This window comes from Oryctolagus cuniculus, chromosome 12 (assembly GCF_051225735.1).
Source record: "Oryctolagus cuniculus isolate XC-2025 breed Fujian yellow rabbit chromosome 12, ASM5122573v1, whole genome shotgun sequence".
NCBI classification, from domain to species: domain Eukaryota; kingdom Metazoa; phylum Chordata; class Mammalia; order Lagomorpha; family Leporidae; genus Oryctolagus; species Oryctolagus cuniculus.
In genome coordinates, this window is record NC_142878.1 from 54,096,241 (window position 1) to 54,114,055 (window position 17,815).

At 44.7% G+C, this 17,815-nt stretch overlaps 1 protein-coding gene across 12 annotated transcripts in view; it reads left to right on the plus strand.

The window, feature by feature from the left end:
* The first annotated feature begins 50 nt into the window (after positions 1–50).
* The window catches only part of RNASE1 (ribonuclease A family member 1, pancreatic), a 143,851-nt gene continuing 126,086 nt past the window's right edge, over positions 51–17,815 (plus strand). For 9 of the 12 annotated variants that reach the window (XR_016217983.1, XR_016217982.1, XR_016217984.1 and 6 more), the window contains exons 1-3: positions 52–245; positions 2,504–2,578; positions 5,349–5,552. The gene's annotated coding sequence lies outside the window, so the exon portion shown is untranslated. Of the gene's footprint in view, positions 246–2,503; positions 2,579–5,348; positions 5,553–17,815 lie in introns of all 12 variants that reach the window. The other 3 variants (XM_089309987.1, XM_089309989.1, XM_089309991.1) reach the window with 1 other exon arrangement.

Below are 17,815 nucleotides of genomic sequence, written 5' to 3' on the forward strand. Positions count from 1 at the left end.
TAGCCAATAAGCAGTCGATATGTAAATCTACTCGCGGCGGAAGCCGTTCGTGGGCGGGACTTGGAAGTCAGGTCCGACCTGATCGGCGGAAAGGGGGTGCTGCAGAGCCCGAAATTGAGGGGGGCGGGGCATGAGGGACGGAGGCGGGCTTTCGGCTGTCAAAATCTGTTTGGTTGCTTTTCTCCCTGTAGAACTGAATCTGGAGTTGTTTTCCTCTGTGAACCGGAGAATGCAGTAATGAAAAGGTGAGGAAACCAGATTTAAACTACTAAAGGTAGTAAATTAATAATTTAGTTAACAGTTTAATTAGTTGTCAGTTTCTCGTCAGTTAGCAATAAGCTAACGCTAACGCTTGCTGAGAACGCCCACATGCTAGGTAATGTGCTAGGAACTTCTCCTTGGGGTCTGTTGGGAAGTCAGCATCCCATATCAGAGTTCCTGGGTTCCGCATTCCAGTTTCTTGCTGGTGCACACCCTGCTAGGCAGCAGGTGATGGCCCAAGTCCTCGGGTCCCTGTCACGTAGGGGACCCGGGTTGAATGACCAGTCCCTGACTTAGGCTTGGCTTCACCCCTGCTGTTGCTGGGATTTGAGGAGTGAATCAACAGGAGATTCTCTCTCTGTGTTTAAAAATAAATTTTCAAAATTAAGGAAGAAAATCCTTCTATGTAATCTAGTTCCTACCAAGGCATATCCTGCTGTCAGCCCCATTTTGCACTTGAGGAAAGTGAGACTTCTAATGGTTAAATATGTGCAAGATCACAATTTTTTTTAAAGATTTATTTTATTTATTTGAAAGAGTTACAGAGAGAGGTAGAGGCTGAGAGGGAGGTCTTCCATCCGCTGGTTCATTCCCCAGACGACTGCAACGGTCAGAGCTGCCCCGATCTGAAGCCAGGATCCAGGAGCTTCTTCTGAGTCTCCCACAGGGGTTCGTTCAGGAGCCCAAGGACTTGGGCCATCTTGTACTGCTTTCCCAGGGCATAGCAGAGAGCTGGATGGGAAGGGGAGCAGCCAGTACTAGAACTGGGGCCCATATGGGATGCCGGTGCTTCAGGCCAGGGCTTTAACCCGCTGTGCCATAGTGCCGGCCCCCGAGATCACAAATCTTGTTAGGTGACAGCTAGTTTAACACTGATTTCATTTTTACACAATATGCTATACCCCATATTGTTGGTGGTTGGGGCACAAGTTAGTTAACTTTATGCTAAGTGTTTGGAGGTGTTAGCATGTAACACTAAAAAGCTTACTGTGCCGTAAACTCTTGATATCTGTAGCAAAGGTCCATCCTTACTCTGCTGGGATAGAAGTCTAGTGACAGGATGGGTAGAAGTTCTTCCTTTGCTGTTATGGCAAGAGTCCAAATATGATAATTATGGTGTACCATGGGGAACTGTGTCAGCTGAAGACTTAAATGTCTGATTTGTTAGGTTAACATGATTTGATTCCAATAAAGGAGATCTTTCCTTTATAATCGAAATGCTTTAGAAGTAGGCTTCAGGTGTTTCATTATTCTCCTCCTGTTCAGGCTTACCTTTCTTTTGGTGTGCCTTTTTCCTCTTTGAGTTTGGTTCTGCTGCAACACTTGGTTTCATCTTTTGTGGTACTTTTATTGGCAGGATAAAAATATACCTTATACATCAGCTCTGTGTTCTACTAGAGAAGTAGTAGAACATAGAAATAAAATGCCTGGCTTCTCAAGTCTCATAGTCTAAGGAGCTGGATCACTTCCCAGATGGCTGCATTTGCCAGGGGTGGGCCAGGCAGGAGCCAGGAGTGCCTTCCAGGTTCCCTGCGTGGTGCAGGGGCCCAGTACTTGGGCCATCCTCTGCTGCTTTTTCCAGGACATTAGCAGGGAGCTGTATTGGAAGTGGAGCAACCAGGACTGGCACTGGTGCCCTTATGGGATACTGATGTCACAAGTGGTGTCTTTACCCACTGCACCACTGTGCTGACCTCTAAAGTTAAATTCCAGAGAAGTAGAATAATAATAATTGCTGCTTCACCAAGTAGTTGGAATGAATATTAAATGAGATAATGCCCAACTCAAAGTCAATACTTGGTAAGTTTATGCTACTGTTATATGTGTTTTTGGAATTTGAAGTCACATTTTATTTATTTATTAGAGAGGCAGAGAGATGGGATGAGGTGGGAGAGAGAGGGAGACAGAGGAAGAAGAAAGAGATTGGGGGAGAGAGTTCTTATCTGATAGTTCTCTCTCCAAATGCGCTGATCAGCCAGGGCTGTCCCGGGTTGAAGTCAGGAGCTGGCACTCAATCCAGATATTCCACATAGTTTTTAGGAATCCAACCACCTGAGCTTTCGCCTGTTGGCCTCTAGGGTATACACAACAGCAAGCTGGAATGGAGAGTGAAGCCTGGGACTTGAACCCAGACACTCTGCTATGAGATACATGTGTCCCAATTGTGGCTTAACCGTTGTTCCAAATGCCTGTCCCTACATTTTAGTTTTCATTTTGAATGCTTTTCTTATTTCCAAAACAGACCTGAAGATAGGATGCTTTGGAGCCAAACAAAACTGAGCATTGAAGAGAGAGAAGTAAGGAGCAGGACAGTAAGGTAATGCCAGTGAATGTCTTTCCTGTCAAATGGCCGACACAACTTCCTTAATCTGACAAATGACTAGTTGGAATTATTCCTTTCCTTCAGTAATACAACATCTCAAAAGCTGAAATTTAGTTGTTTTAGTCTTTAATCCACATTATTATTCAATAACATGAAACAAAACCCTCCACACTAGTCTCCTTATGGATCAGTGATGTCCTTAGGGTATCTGAAACTGAACAAAAGTCCTTGTTGACTGATCATGCTTAGTATTTGTTGGGAAAGTGCTAACTTATTGTTTTTCATGCTTGCAAAAGCTCAGCAGGATAGAATAAGCTAAAAATTTGGATCTAATCAGTTTGACCAGGTCATAATCCACCCCCTTCTCTCTGTAACCCTGCCTTTCAAATAAATTAAAAATATATCTTAAAAAAAGATAGTTCATTCACTCTTCTTGGAAAAAGAGACTTTGACCATTAATATCAAAACAGCAACTTAACTAATGGCAAAGCTGTCTTAGTAGTCCTTGTGTTGGGCTCTGTCAATACTGCTTGCTTCCTACTCCTACTTTTTCTCCACCTAGTGGTCTAAGGGGAGAAGTTCTAGAGAACAGACTAGGCAAATTTCAAGGAATAGGTGGGAAGGATAATTTTTATGGACCTATACTTTTCTTTTTTCTTTTTTTTTTAAATTTATTTGAGGGGCAGAGTTACACACACACAGAAGGAGAGAGACAGAGGTCTTCTATCCGCTGGTTCACTCCCAAGTGGCCACAACAGCTGGATCCGAAGGCGATCTGAAGCCAGGAGCCAGGCGCTTCTTCCAGGTCTCCCATGTGGGTGCAGGGGCTCAAGCACTTGGGCCATCTTCTACTGCTTTCCCAGGCCATAGCAGAGAGCTGGATAGGAAATGGAGCAGCCAGGACATGAACCAGTACCCATATGGGATGCCGGCGCTGGAGGCAGAGACTTAGCCTACTACACCACAGTACAGGCCCCACACATATACTTTTCCAGGAATTTTAGGTATCTAAGAACTATCAGACTATTTCTTATCTGTAGTTCTTCCCAAGATCATGGAGTCTGTATTGTAGAGAATCTTAACTGTCTTAGGCCCTGTAAGCAAATTTAGGTTGCAAGCTGTCCTTCTGTGGAATAATGATGTGATTCTATATAAGTTAGGAGAAAAGTCCTTCATCCAATTACAAAGTTGGGCCCATGGCCTCTCACTTAAGAAGAAAGAAATCTGCCGGCGCCATGGCTCACTAGGCTAATCCTCCGCCTAGCGGCGCCGGCACACCAGGTTCTAGTCCAGGTCAGGGCACCGGATTCTGTCCCGGTTGCCCCTCTTCCAGGCCAGCTCTCTGCTGTGGCCAGGGAGTGCAGTGGAGGATGGCCCAGGTGCTTGGACCCTGCACCCCATGGGAGACCAGGAAAAGCACCTGGCTCCTGGCTCCTGCCATCGGATCAGCGCAGTGCGCCGGCCACAGCGTGCCGGCCGCAGTGCGCCGGCCGCGGCGGCCATTGGAGGGTGAACCAACGGCAAAGGAAGACCTTTCTCTCTGTCTCTCTCTCTCACTGTCCACTCTGCCTGTCAAAAAAAAAAAAAAAAAAAAAAAAAAAAAAAAAAAAAAAAAAAAGAAGAAAGAAATCTGACTACTGCTTGGGCAAGTTGTCAGAAAATGATTATTGAAATATAAAGAGATAATTCGCAATATAAGATCATAATTATTAAAATGAACATTTGGAAAACTAAGAAACCTTACTAGGAAAGAAATACACATTAAAACAGAGAATACTTTCCTCTTAATAAAATATCAGGATTGCAGTGAAACTCATGCTCTACATATAGCAGATGGCAATGCAAATAGGTCCAATATGTCAAGATATTCACGTGCTTTGGTGTCTTGATGCAAATTTCGTTATTCTATAGTCATTTATGAGGTCCCTTCCATATAACAGATAACATTCTAGGTACAGACAACAAAGACCAATGTAAATTGCACCCTTTTTGAGCTGTCTCCTGGGAAGAAACACGCCTAGAGTCAGATAGGTGTAATATATAGGTGAGTAGGGAAGATGTGAGTCTAATTTCAGGTGTGAGAAGTGGGTGCCAGAGGACAAGAAAGGCTTCCTATGGATATACCAAACTGAGTCTGGAAGGAAAATATAATATTTTCCCTAGAAGAGCAAGTTGGCCGGCAATGCTGGAGCAAGGCCTTGACGTAGCTGTCCATGGTTCAGCATAGGCCTCTAAGGAGTTGCAGAAAGTCGTTTAATTATTTTCCAGCCTGACTTCAAAAAAAGTTTTCATATATTGAGTTTCTTTCCTTGGACTCTGGTTTTTAAGTTCTGTATAGAGACACATATTTATCTCTTCACTCCCTGGGGATAGACATCGGAAAATCATACCACGTTGGCCATGGTAGTGACTTGCAAGCAGAACTACACTCCCCAGGACCCTTTAGCACTGTGCAGAATCTCAGTGATCCCTGGGCCCCTTACAGAAGGCAGAGGTTACTTCTTCAGTGGAAAAGACTGGCATTTGGAGCCATAGAGCACAAGACAGGCCGTGCCTACATGACCCCTTTTTTTCCCCATGGCACCTGGCAAGGGACTCCTGGTGAGGTGAAAGGACCATTCAGAAGAGCGAGAGGTCATCAGATATGACCGATAACTTTGGAATTATAAACCTAAAGGAACCTAAAGTTAAAAGAAAGGCTCTTAGAAGGAAAACTTTACAACACTAAGAAGAGTCAACACATAGTTTGTTTTTTATATTACAGCTTCTCTGAAAATGGAGAGCATACCGGCATCACAACTGCAGTGACTTGACTGGCACCAAAGGCATTCAGGTGAGCATGTGAGAAGGCACTCCCTACTGTGAAGAATCATGTGGACACTGAGTAGGTGTCACTGTGATAGGGAAGATCCGCGTAGACACCGAACAGGCATCTGGTAGACTCTGGAGAACTCCATAATAGGAGAAGGTATGTTGTCACCCTGTCATGTTGCAAGGGCCTAGATGAATGAGATGCCTGGCATTCCATCCAGTAGATTTACTAAAATGTGCATGTGCAGTCAGTGTTGTACACTGGGCTAAGTGGCCACCTGCAATGCTGGCATCCCATATGAATGCTGGTTTGAGTCCTGACTGCTCCACTTCCTGTCCAGTTCCCTGCTAATGCACCTGGGAAAGCAGCAGAAGATGGCCCAAGCACTGGGGCCCCTGCCCTCACGTGGGAGACCTGAAGGTTCCTGGCTTTGGCCTAGCCCAGCTCTGGCTGTTGTGGCTATTTGGGGAGTGAACCAGTAGATGGCAGTTCTCTCTCTCTCTTTCCTTCTCTCTCTGTAACTCTCTGCCTTTCAAATAAATAAGTCTTAAAGAAAATAAAACAAAACATATATGCTGAAGAGAAGCTTTCAAGTGCTTCTGTTAACTGAAAAGGTGAAAGTACAATAAAATATTAAAAAAGATGGACATCCTATCTGAACATGTAGCTTTCACATCAGTTTTTCCATATTAGGAATCCTGATGCCTATCTGTTGGCCTGTGAAAGAGCAGAGTGGGTTCTGAATGATAAGAGAAGCTCTGAATCCTGAAGGAGAGAGGCGGGCAGGGATGAGTGGGTAGGCTGAAAGAACTAACAGAAAAACAAAGGCTGGCCTCACCTGTGTGGGTAACCCAGGCTACAGTGCATTAGACTAGCGAAGAGTTTGGAGAGATGTTCCAGAGTGTGGACTGTGGCCAAAGACCTTGAGACCAGAGCTCTTGCTTTAGGGTAGAGGAAGGGTGTGTCTGGGAGTCTGGGAGTTTTTCTTTATGGAAGCTGGGAAAGCCATACAGTGAGAGGGAGGTGCCCACACAATCAGCACATGTCTTATCCTCAGATGTCACCTCTTGCTCTTTGTCTCCCTAGGTAAGTGCCCCTCAGGCTTTCTTCCCCTCCTTCTAGCTGACCTCTGAGTGAACCCTTTCTTTCTAGAAAGCTTTGCATATTCTTTTCTCCAGGCCCTTTGACATCCAGGCTCTAAAGTTTAGAGTCCTAGCATTGCTTACAGGGTCCAAGGACTGGGGAGACAGGGTGGTGGCTGGCTTATTGCACAGGTTGGCTGGGTTGCCTTGGCCAAAGGATTTGTGCATTCCAGTTAGATCCCATTCCTCTTTAGACATTTTTCTGGATAAAAGGCAACAGCATAGCATCTCTCTCTCTTATGACCTGTGGGAGGAAAATAGGCTTTGGGGCAGAGAGAGTTATTTGGAAAGCCTAGGAGTCGGGGCTACCTTCCATTTACTTGTCTCTACCTGCCACACCATGCATGGGCCTGATTTTCCCCAGGAACTGCTGAGCTCCCACTGTCCAGAGTCCCCAGGTATTGCTTGAGATCCTCTGAGAGTGTCACGATGGAAACACTCAACCTTTTTCCTTGGAAGGGCAATATCCAATTTACTCAGCCCTACCCTCTCCTACCTCTGTGGACTGCTGGGCACTATAACAATCACTTCTTGGGAGGAAGTTGTCAACACCAGTCTGTAGAATCTCCAGCCCTGATTCTGCGGGATCCCCAGCTCAGGGCTGAGTAAGAGAGCATACATACAGGGGATCAAGACTGCCAATGGGAGGACTTCTGCTGCAGTGTTGGAAGTAGCGGTGGTGATCATTCTGTGGTCCTGGCGAGGAGTGGGAAGGCAGGAACAGGCAAGGGGCTGAATGAGGAATTTACAAATAAGGTGGTGTGAGTTTGAGTGGAAGAGGTGGCTGTGATTTCTTAGTTTGAGGCATAAAGTAGGTTTCTATTGGTGAAGGACTTCATTTTATGGGCAATTTGAAGGATTCATCATTATTCTTGGCCTTTTGCTTATTAGATGTCTGACTTTGGACAACTCATTAAAACTCTGAGTCTGTTTTTAAAGGTGGGAATGTGACAATATTTGCTTTAGCTCACAGGGTTACAAGAGGAATCAGATGGGAAGAAAAGCTTTGCAACCCCTAAATCACTTTACAAATGTAAATTATGATAATTATTGAGGAGCAATTAGGTGAGGATCAAAGATGCTTTGGGCCAGCCCCGTGGCTCACTAGGCTGATCCCCCGCCTGCGGCGCTGGCACCCCGGGTTCTAGTCCCAGTTGGGGTGCCGGATTCTGTCCTGGTTGCCCCTCTTCCAGGCCAGCTCTCTGCTGTGCCCGGGAGTGCAGTGGAGGGTGGCCCAAGTGCTTGGGCCCTGTACCCTCATGGGAGACCAGGAGAAGCACTTGGTTCCTGGCTTTGGATCAGCGTGGTGTGCAGGCCGCAGCGGCCATTGTGGGGTGAAGCAATGGAAAAAGAAAGGCCTTTCTCTCTGTCTCTCTCTCTCTCTCACTATCCACTTTGCCTGTCCAAAAAAAAAAAAAAAAAAGCTTTGGGAGTAGAAGGGATCTCTTATGCCAAGTCTAAAAGAATGTAAGAAGTTGCCCTTTCCCACAGCTCAGGCCGTTGCGGCCATCTGGGAAGTGAACCAATGGAGGAAGATCTTTCTGTCTTTCTGTCTCTCCCTTTCCCTGTCTGTAACTGTATCTCTGAGAGAGAGAGAGAGAGAGAGAGAGAGAGAAAGTAAGTTGCCCTTTCCTTGAGGGACAGACAGCTCCCTTCACCTGAGTCCCTTTAACAAATCTTAAATTGGGCATGTGTTGAGTCAGGGAGAAGGATAGGAATCAAGGCAGAAGCCCAGAGAAGAAAAAGAAGGGGGTGGGCCAAGTAGAAGAGGGCAAGGCCAAATGAGTTCCTGGGATGGATGGTGCAGAAAGGGGATGTAGAAAAAGTGGAGAGAATTTATATCCATTTCTTCTCTCTCTCTAAGATTTAAAAAACTTATTTGTAAGGCAGAATGACTGTGTATGTGTGTGTGTGTACGACAGAGAGAGAGGAAGGGAGGGAGAGATCTTCCATCTTCTCTGCTTGGTTCACTCCCCAGATGGTGGCAAAGAGCCAGGGCCTGGCCAGACTGAAGTGAGGATCCTGGAACTCCATCTGGTATTCCATGTGGGTGGCAGGAGCCCAAGCACTTGGGTCATCCTCTGCTGCTTTCCTGGGAGCATTAGGAAGCTGGATTGGGGGCAGAGTAGCTGGGACTATAACTGGTACCCCAATATGGGATGCTGGCATTGCAGGCAGTGGCTTAATCTGCACCCCAACACCTGCCCCCCCCCCACTACATTTCTTGACCAGAGGGGAGGGAGATACTGTGCCCCCCAGGAAAGTGACTGGTTCCCACTTCGTGGCTTTCCCAGAAAACATGGTTCTGGTGTGGACCTACCTCTTGCTTCTGCTGCTAGGTAGGACTGGTTTCTCCCGGATGCAGGACTTCTACAGTCACCTTCATGACTTCCACTTCCTGGGGTGCAGGATTCCCAGTGGTCGCAGCCAGCACTGCAGGGTGTTGAGCAACACAGGAGAGTGGTCTTCAGGGACAGGAGATGTAACCAGAACATTTCCTCTTGGTTCTACTTAGCAAGGCTGAGCCTTTAAAAGCCACTCCCTCCCCCATCACTCTTTTCTTGACCCTTGAGATGAAAAACAGAGAAATAAACTCCCAAGACATAAATGTGTATCTCAGAGGCGAGTATTTAGCCTAGCAGTTGAGAAACCCATGTGTGGGACATTGGAATACTGGGGTTTGGTTCAAACTCCAGCTGCCGACTCCAGCTTCCTGTCAGTGTGCGGCAGTGATGATTCAAGTGACTTGTTACCCAAGTGGGAGACCTGGATTGAGTTCTGGGCTTCTGACTCGAGTCCCAACCCAGTCCCGGCTGTTGCAGACATTTGGGGACTGAGCCAGCAGATGGGAGCTCTGTTTCTATCTTCACGCCTTTCAAATAAATTAAAAAAAATTAAAATGTGTATTTCAAATGGATCAACTTCTAAAGCACAAGTTTCTCACTCTTCCACAGTCAGCTGGTCCCCAAACCCATTATAGCTGTTGCCTTGGGATATTCACATTTCTCCAGAAGACAAACAAATCTAATGAGCATCCATCCATTTTGTGCCAAGAGCCCCAGTCACCATATTGGAGTGGGGATAGAAAAGGATGAGGGGGAGCAGTGAGAGAGTATCTGCAGGGGAGCTCTTGGCTTTTGTGCTCCAAAAGCAAGGATTCTCCTGGTCTCTGCTCCTGAGGTCGAATCTACGCTGCATCATTCTGATAATTTCAGGTTTCATCTTACTAGTTATTTATTTATTTATTTATTTATTTTGACAGGCAGAGTGGTCAGTGAGAGAGAGAGAGAGTCAGAGAGAAAGGTCTTCCTTTTCCATTGGTTCACCCCCCAATGGCCTCTGCGGCCTGCTCACCGCACTGATCCGAAGCCAGGAGCCAGGTGCTTCTCTTGGTCTCCCATGGGGTGCAGGGCCCAAGCACTTGGGCCATCCTCCACTGCACTCCTGGGCACAGCAGAGAGCTGGCCTGGAAGAGGGGCAACCAGGACAGAATCCGGTGCCCCGACCGGGACTAGAACCCGGTGTGCCGGCGCCACAGGTGGAAGATTAGCCTATTGAGCCGCGGCGCCAGCCCTTACTAGTTCTTGCTATTAATTTTCTGCCAGGGACCCTCAGAACAGACTGAGAAAGGGTTGTGTGAAATAATCTGTGTCCAATGATTACATATGAGTACAGATAGATAGTTCATGCATATAGTAAGATATAAACTCAACCATTCAAGAGGTGAATATAGTGAAAGTGTGTGTGTGTGTGTGTGTGTGTGTGTGTTTCACAGTTCCTGGCTCATATAGCTCCCTCCTCAAGGCTGACAATGGAAACTAGACTTTCTCTTCCCTATGGAAGACCATACAAACTCTGTTCTTCCTTTGTTCATAAAGAAATTCTCTGACCTACCTTCACAGACAGTAAATCACAAGGCCTCCCTTTTGGAAGGGGTCCTGCCCTATACCTGGGAGGACATGCTACACGTTCCCTTTATACAGAGGGGCCAAGAAGAATCTGGATAGGCCTTACTGGGTTTCCTAACTCAATGTGTTAGCATTACGTCCTACCTTTTTTGCCATGACTGTCTGTACTTCAATCAGGCCTATGTAATGAAGTCTCCATAAAACTACCAAAGAACAGGGTTCTAAGAGTTTCTGTATAGCTGGAAATGTGGAGGTTCCTGGAGAGTGGCATAGAGAGGATATAGAATCTCCATACCTCTTTCCCCATACCTTGTTCTGTGCCCTGTGCATTTCTTCATCTGTATCCTCTGTAACATCCTTTATAATAAACAGGTAAATATCAGAGCTTCCCTGATCCCTGTGAATTGCTCAAGCCAATCAAGTGAACCAGAGGAGGAGCTTGTGGGAACTCTAGTTTATAGTCAGGGGCTTGTGATTGGCATTGGAAGTAAGTGGGGCCAGTCTAACAGTCAATCTGTGGGATCTGATGCATGGGAAGTAAGTGGGGCCAGTCTAACAGTCAGTCTGTGGGATCTGATGCTATCTCCAGGTAGATGGAATCAGAAATGAATTGAACTGGAAGATGCCCAGCTGATGCCTGCTGCAGAACTGGTTGCTTACTTGCTGATGGGGAGGAATTCCTACACATTTTGAGATCACAGAAGCGATCTGTGTTGTAGATGTAAGGCAAGAGTAACTTAGTTTGAGTTGGTTTTCTGTTCTATAATCACAGAGATGTTTCCCTCTAATCTTTGTTCTTTGGACCCTAGTGTTTTTCCAAAAAGAAGTAAATATTCAGTTTCTTTGCATTTGCATTCTCTCTCTCTCTCTCACTCTCTCTCTCTCTCTCTCTATCTCTATCTTTCTCTCAGTCTTGCTCTCGTTCTCCCCCCCCCCCCCCCCGCACACGTACCGGTGTGTCTTTGTAGTCTTTGTATCTTCTCCATTTTATTCCACAGATAGCTATATCTAGAGAGTAAAAAGTTTATGTCTTCTGCACAGGATTTTATTATACCTTATTTTGTACCACAAACAATGTTTTGGCAAAGGTTACCACTCATTTTGTTTTTTTGTTTGTTTGTTTTGTTTTGTTTTTAGTTTTAAAGGCTTTTGTTTAAACACGAAGTATGCACATGAGCTGTTTATTCCTTTTCTTCACTGCAGAGCCTGGCATTGGGATTGGTCACTCTGATGGTCATCTGGGCCGTCAGGAAGGCTTTGTGGTTCTTGGAGGAAACACTGTGAGCAATCCATGCACAGTAAAATCTGTTGCACATCAGCAGCACCTCCAGCTTCTTAATGTTGTGGACTAAAACTTTGCAAGAAGCCACTGGGCAGCATGTACTTTGTTTTCTTGTTGCCCCCATAACCAATGTTGGGCATCAAGATCTGGCCTTTGAATCTTCTCTTCACCCTGTGTCAATATCTCTGGGTTTTTGCATTACTTTTTTTTGTTTGTTTTATAGATTTATTTATTTGAAAGTCAGAGTTACACAGAGAGAGAAGGAGAGGCAGAGAGAGAGAGAGAGAGAGAGAGAGAGATGTCTTCCACCTGCTGGTCACTCCCTAATTGGCTGCAATGGCTGGAACTGCACCTATCTGAAGCCAGGAGCCAGGAGCTTCTTCAGGGTCTCCCATGTGGTTGCAGGGACCCAAGGACTTGGGCCATCTTCCATTGCTTTTCCAGGCCATAGCTGAGAGTTGGATGGGAAGTGGAGCAGCCAGGACTTGAACCGGTGTCCATATGGGATTCTGGCACTGCAGGCGGCAGCTTTACCCGCTATGCCACAGTGCTGGCCCCATGCATTACTCCTAATATTGACATGCTGGTCTGATTGGTTCCAGTGAACTTCTTGAACTTTGTTTTTGATGATCTTGGCCTTCACCAGGGGTCTGAGGGTGGGTGTAATGGCTGCCATCTCTGTAGGCAGCGACGAGGAAACCTCATTCTGATTAATGGCTGCAAATTATTCCATTCTATGACTGTTAAATAATTTAATTAGCCAGTCACTTTTTGAGACACACAGTTCTTTCCCCTTACATAAACAAACTGTGCTGTATATCCTGGAACAGAATGACAACAACAAACCCCACGGATGTAGCTGTTGATAAGCTCATGGTCACGTACTATTCATGCTGCTAGAACCTGATGTATTGATGCTCCTGCACATGTGTCGGGGGATGGGAGCTACAGGTTTGTAGCATCAAATCTGCCAGGTGCACCTGTGTGTCACTGGCCCCAAGGAAACCTAGGAGAGTATTGCTTTTCAGAAAACTTATCTGTGTTTTCACTTTCCATGTTTCAGTTACCATAGGTCAACTATGTTCTGAAAATATTAAGTGAAAAATTCAAGACAAACAATTTATGTTTTAAGTTGCCACCGTTCAGAGTAGCATGAGATGTAAATCATTCCTTTGTCCACACTATATACACTACCTGCTGTTAGTCACTTAGTAATTGAATTGGTTTTCAAATCAACTGTCACAGTATATAGGGCTGTTTTCAGGTAATCCTTACATTACCTAACACTGCCACAAAGCACAAGAGCAGGGATGCTGGGAATATGCATATGCCAAAGAGAAGGTGTACAGTACTTAATGTAAGTAAAAAGATGAGGCTATTGACTTAATAAGAAAAAAATTATATTCTGAGATTGCTAAGATTTTTAAGAGCAAATCTATCCATGAAATGATGAAGAAGGAAAGAGAAATTCATGGTAGTTTTGCTGTTGCACCTTAAACTGCAAGTTAGGGTCACAAAGGACAAATGATTGTTAAGATGGAAAATGCACTGAGTGACAGATTTGGTACTATCTGTGGTTTCAGGCATCTGCTGGGAGTCTTGGAACATATCCCTTGTGGACATACTTTCTATATTATATTCTATATACTATACAGTACAGTGATATGACCTAAGGAAGAATAACTCTTAAGTAGTTTTTCCTTGCAATGAGAGCCCAGTAACATCCTTGTATATAGAAGTGAACATTCTTATTTCAGTTTCGTATTTTTAGTCCTGGAGAGAATGAAAGTGATCCTTCTTTGTATGTATTAGATAATCTGAAATACAATTAAGTACAACTGGTTATGTTTCTAAGCCCATACAGAAAATTTTGGAGCAAATTATACCTTCTCATTTTCAAGCAACTCCTATAGGATAAGCATTTTACTTTAATTGACTCATATAACTCTCACAACAAACATGCAAGATATGTGCTCTTACCCTCATTTTAAAGCTGAGCAAGCAGAGGCCCAGATGGTTAGCAGATGGTAGTGGCAGAATCCTCAAAAGCTGGAGTGTTTCCATGCCTCTTGGAGGAGGAGTGCATAGTATGTTTAGGATAAATCCTATGCTTCTTACTTCTGTTTCTTCATCCCTAAAACAGGAACCATAATCCAGGATAACCTACTTATGTAAGTATTCTCTGGCTTATTGTCCAGGTAGTAGTGTTGTTTTCATAAGAAAATATATATTCTAGAATGTGAGAGATGGAAAGGGGTCTCCATTCTGCTGGTTCTCTTCCTTGACATGCTCAAGGACTCCTGCTAGTATACCTGCCCGTGAAACATTTGTTTTAGAACAAGCTAGGTGGCTGGTGCCACGGCTCACTAGGCTAATGCTCCGCCTGCGGCACCGGCACCCAGGGTTCTAGTCCCGGTCAGGGCGCTGGATTCTGTCCCGGTTGCTCCTCTTCCAGTTCAGCTCTCTGCTGTGGCCTGGGAGTACAGTGGAGGATGGCCCAAGTCCTTGGGCCCTGCACCCGCATGGGAGACCAGGAGAAACACCTGGCTCCTGGCTTCGGATCAGCGCGGTGTGCCAGCCACAGCGGCCATTGTGGGGTGAACCAATGGAAAAGGAAGGCCTTTCTCTCTCTCTCTCTCTCACTGTCCACTCTGCCTGTCAAAAAAAAAAAAAAAAAAAAAAAAAAAAAAAAGAATAAGCTAGGTAAGCTACTATGTTTACTTTTGGCCATTTTTTTTTTTATTTAATTCCTATTTAGTTGCCAATCAAAACCCAATTTAAATAGTGCTATAGTTTGGGTATTACTGTCACTGTTGAATGTCCCCCAAAGCCCATGTGTTAATGTTTGGACCCTGTTGTATTATGTTAATGGTAATCCTGTTATGATGTCTGAAAGTGGGCTTTTGGGAAGTGATTGGATTGGACGAGGCCCCTAGGGCAGAATCATCCGGGTGGCTCTACAAGTTGCCATGTGATGTTCACTCTGCCTCAAATTCTGCCAGAATGGTATCACCAGATGTTGAACCAACAGGACTTGCCTGACTGTGAACCTTCAAAAGTATGAGCCAAAATAAAGCTCCTTCCTCCATAAGCAGCTTGGTTTATATACTTCACTCTAGTATCAAAAAAACCAACTAATATAAATGGTATTCTCTACAAAAACAATGAAACTTTGATTCTTCTTTAGTTCATCCTATTTGTCTGTAATATGAACAAATAAGTGTTTTCATTAGGGTTTTAGAAATATTTATGTTTATAGTATTCTAGTTTTAGCTACCAGCATGCTTAGTGAGAGGATCTGGCATTGGAGTTCATACCTTCCCTACAGCTGCTCTTCTGCCCTGCCACTGTTTGGTAGTAAAAGTCCAAACATGGTTATCTGGCCTCAGGCAAAGCTGGGGGAGGAGGATGTTAGTTGGAGATGTGAGAGGTTACTGAATGCAGAACTACAAATTCAAAGGTATCACTGAACTGGGTTCTTGAGAGTAATGGAACCAAAGAACTGTCTTACACAAAGGTCTTCTAAAAGTTAATAGAAAATGCATGTTACAAAAAAATATATGTGAACTCTAAATATTTTTGCACTACAATAAACTTAGTTTTAATTTTACTTGACATGAGCTTTTGGAAGTTCCCATTGTGTGTGTGTACTTTACCATAAGCAATTATGGTTATGAAAGGTGACAAGGCCAAAATCTGTGAGTCATCCAGACTGGAGAACCAGGAAGTGGCATTCCAGTTTGAGTCCAAATGCCATCTGCTGGGGCCAGCACTGGGTGTAGCAGGTAAAGCCACTGCCTGCAGGGCTGGCATACCATATGGGCACCAGTTCGAGTCCCGGCTGCTCCACTTCTGATCCAGTTCTCTGCTATGGCCTGGGAAAGCAGCGGAGGATGACCCAAATCCTTGGGCCCTTGCACCTACCTGGGAGACCCTGAAGAAGCTTCTGGCTCCTGGCTTCAGCTGGGCCCAGCTCCGGTCATTTGGGGAGTGAACCAATAGATGCAAGACCTCAAGACCTCTCTCTCTCTCTCTCTCTCTCTCTGTAACTCTGCCTTTCAAATAAATAAATAAATCTTAAAAAAGAAAAACAAGAAACAAATGCCATCTGCTGGAGATCTGGAGAATTCATCTTGCTTGGCATTAAGGTTAGCCTTTGCTTCTGTTCAGGCCATCAGATTGGATGAAGCCCACACCCAAATTATGGAGGGCAGTCTGCTTGACTCAAAGTCCATCAATTAAAATGTTAATATAATTAAAAAAAAAACCAACAAAACTACCCACAATAATGTTTGGCCAAATACCAGGACAGCTCATGGCCCCGACAAGTTGACATATAAAATTAGCTGTTAGAGGATATTTTTAAAGATTTATTTTGAAAGGCAGAGTTACAGAGAAAGAAGGAGAGGGTTAGGGAGAGAGAAATAGAGAGATTGAGAGAATTTCCATACGCTGGTTCATTCCCCAAATGGCCATAATGGCTGGGGCTGGGCGAGGCTGAAGCTAGGATCCTGGAACTCCATCTGGGTATCCCATGTGAGTGGCAAGGCCCAACCACTCAGGCCATCTTCTGCTTTCCCAGGCACATTAGCAGGGAGCAGCTGGGACTCCATATGGGATGCCAGCATTGCAGGCAGCAGCTTAACCCACTGCGCTACAATGGTGGCCCCTATCACAGGGTCTTACATGATGCTGGAACCTTGCTACTTACCTATTTCCTAGGATCTTGTCTTGAATTTGCAATTCTAGAAGCTCAGCTTCTCAGTGTGCAGAGGATAATCAGTCATGGGAAACTGACTGGTGCTGATCCAATTCACAGGGGCCAGTGTATATTCCAATGGTAGATACATATTTCTGGGCATGAGTCCATTCATGACATCCAATCAAAGCTTCTATACAGGATCAAGGTGATGGGGACTCTAAGTCATTGCAGAAGAGAGTTAGTCCTCTTGGGATCAGAGAGAAGACAAGGAGAGGATGGTTTTGAGGGCTTTTTGATCTAGCCTGAAGAAAAAATTGATAACCCTCCCTGTCCAGAATTAAGTTTACACCTGTTATGGCCAGTACACAAAGCTTGCCAGAGTTGGTGTCTTTTTTGAAAATTTTTGGTAAAAAATTCAGATTATTATTCTTTGGAGTTCCTATTTTACCCTCATGGAGCTCTGTTCTTCCAGGGAACATATTTTCATGTGGTACTGCTTTTATAGATCCTCACAATGTTGTGTGCAACCAGTGATGGCATGTCAGCTGATTTTAGAGGGTACACCAAAGAGCATTGTAAGTGTTGCTTTAATCTGTCACATAATGGAACTACTACATCAAATCTATGATTTCATGGATATTATAGCTTAGGATAAGGTTAGTTTTGGTTTAAAGAAAAAGTTACATGGATAATAACACAGGTAGTATGCAGATAAGAAGGGAAAACTCATGAAAGTAAAAGAAACTGACGTTCAGGAAATAGTGAGATAAGCAGTAGTACTTCCCAGAGTTTCATACCTCTCATGCAGATTGTGTAATTTCTTTGTTGGGTAAATTCAGCTATTTCCTAACAAGAGTCAGTACGATTTTCCTTTTAAGTAAAATAGGTGTTTACTTTTAGACGCCTAGATGTTCTCCAGTCTGTATGAGGAACATTCCTTCTCTGAAATGAAATCTTTCCACCCTTGAAAAATATTTTCTAGGTGCACAGTTGATCTACTGCCTGTATCATAGTTTTTGTTGCAGGGTCAGACTTGCTTTTAGGGAGACTGTGTGAGTTTGTGAAAGCAGCTGGCTAGGATGGAACCAGAACTGTGTGACTTGCCAGCATGGGTACTCAGACAAGATGCCTTACCTCTTGAAGATACCAGGAGTGCACGAGTTAGCCAATACCAGAGACAGAGAAACTATAAGCATGATGGCTGGTCGCCATGCATCCTGAGCATACGTGAGGTTATTAATTTATTTGAGAGACAGAGAGACAGATCCACAGAAAGAGCTCCCATCTGCTCCCATCAAATCACTCATCGAATGTTCACAGTTGCTGGGCTAGGCCAGGGCTGAAGTTGGCAGCTGGGATTCAGGAACTCAGTCCAGGTTTCCTAT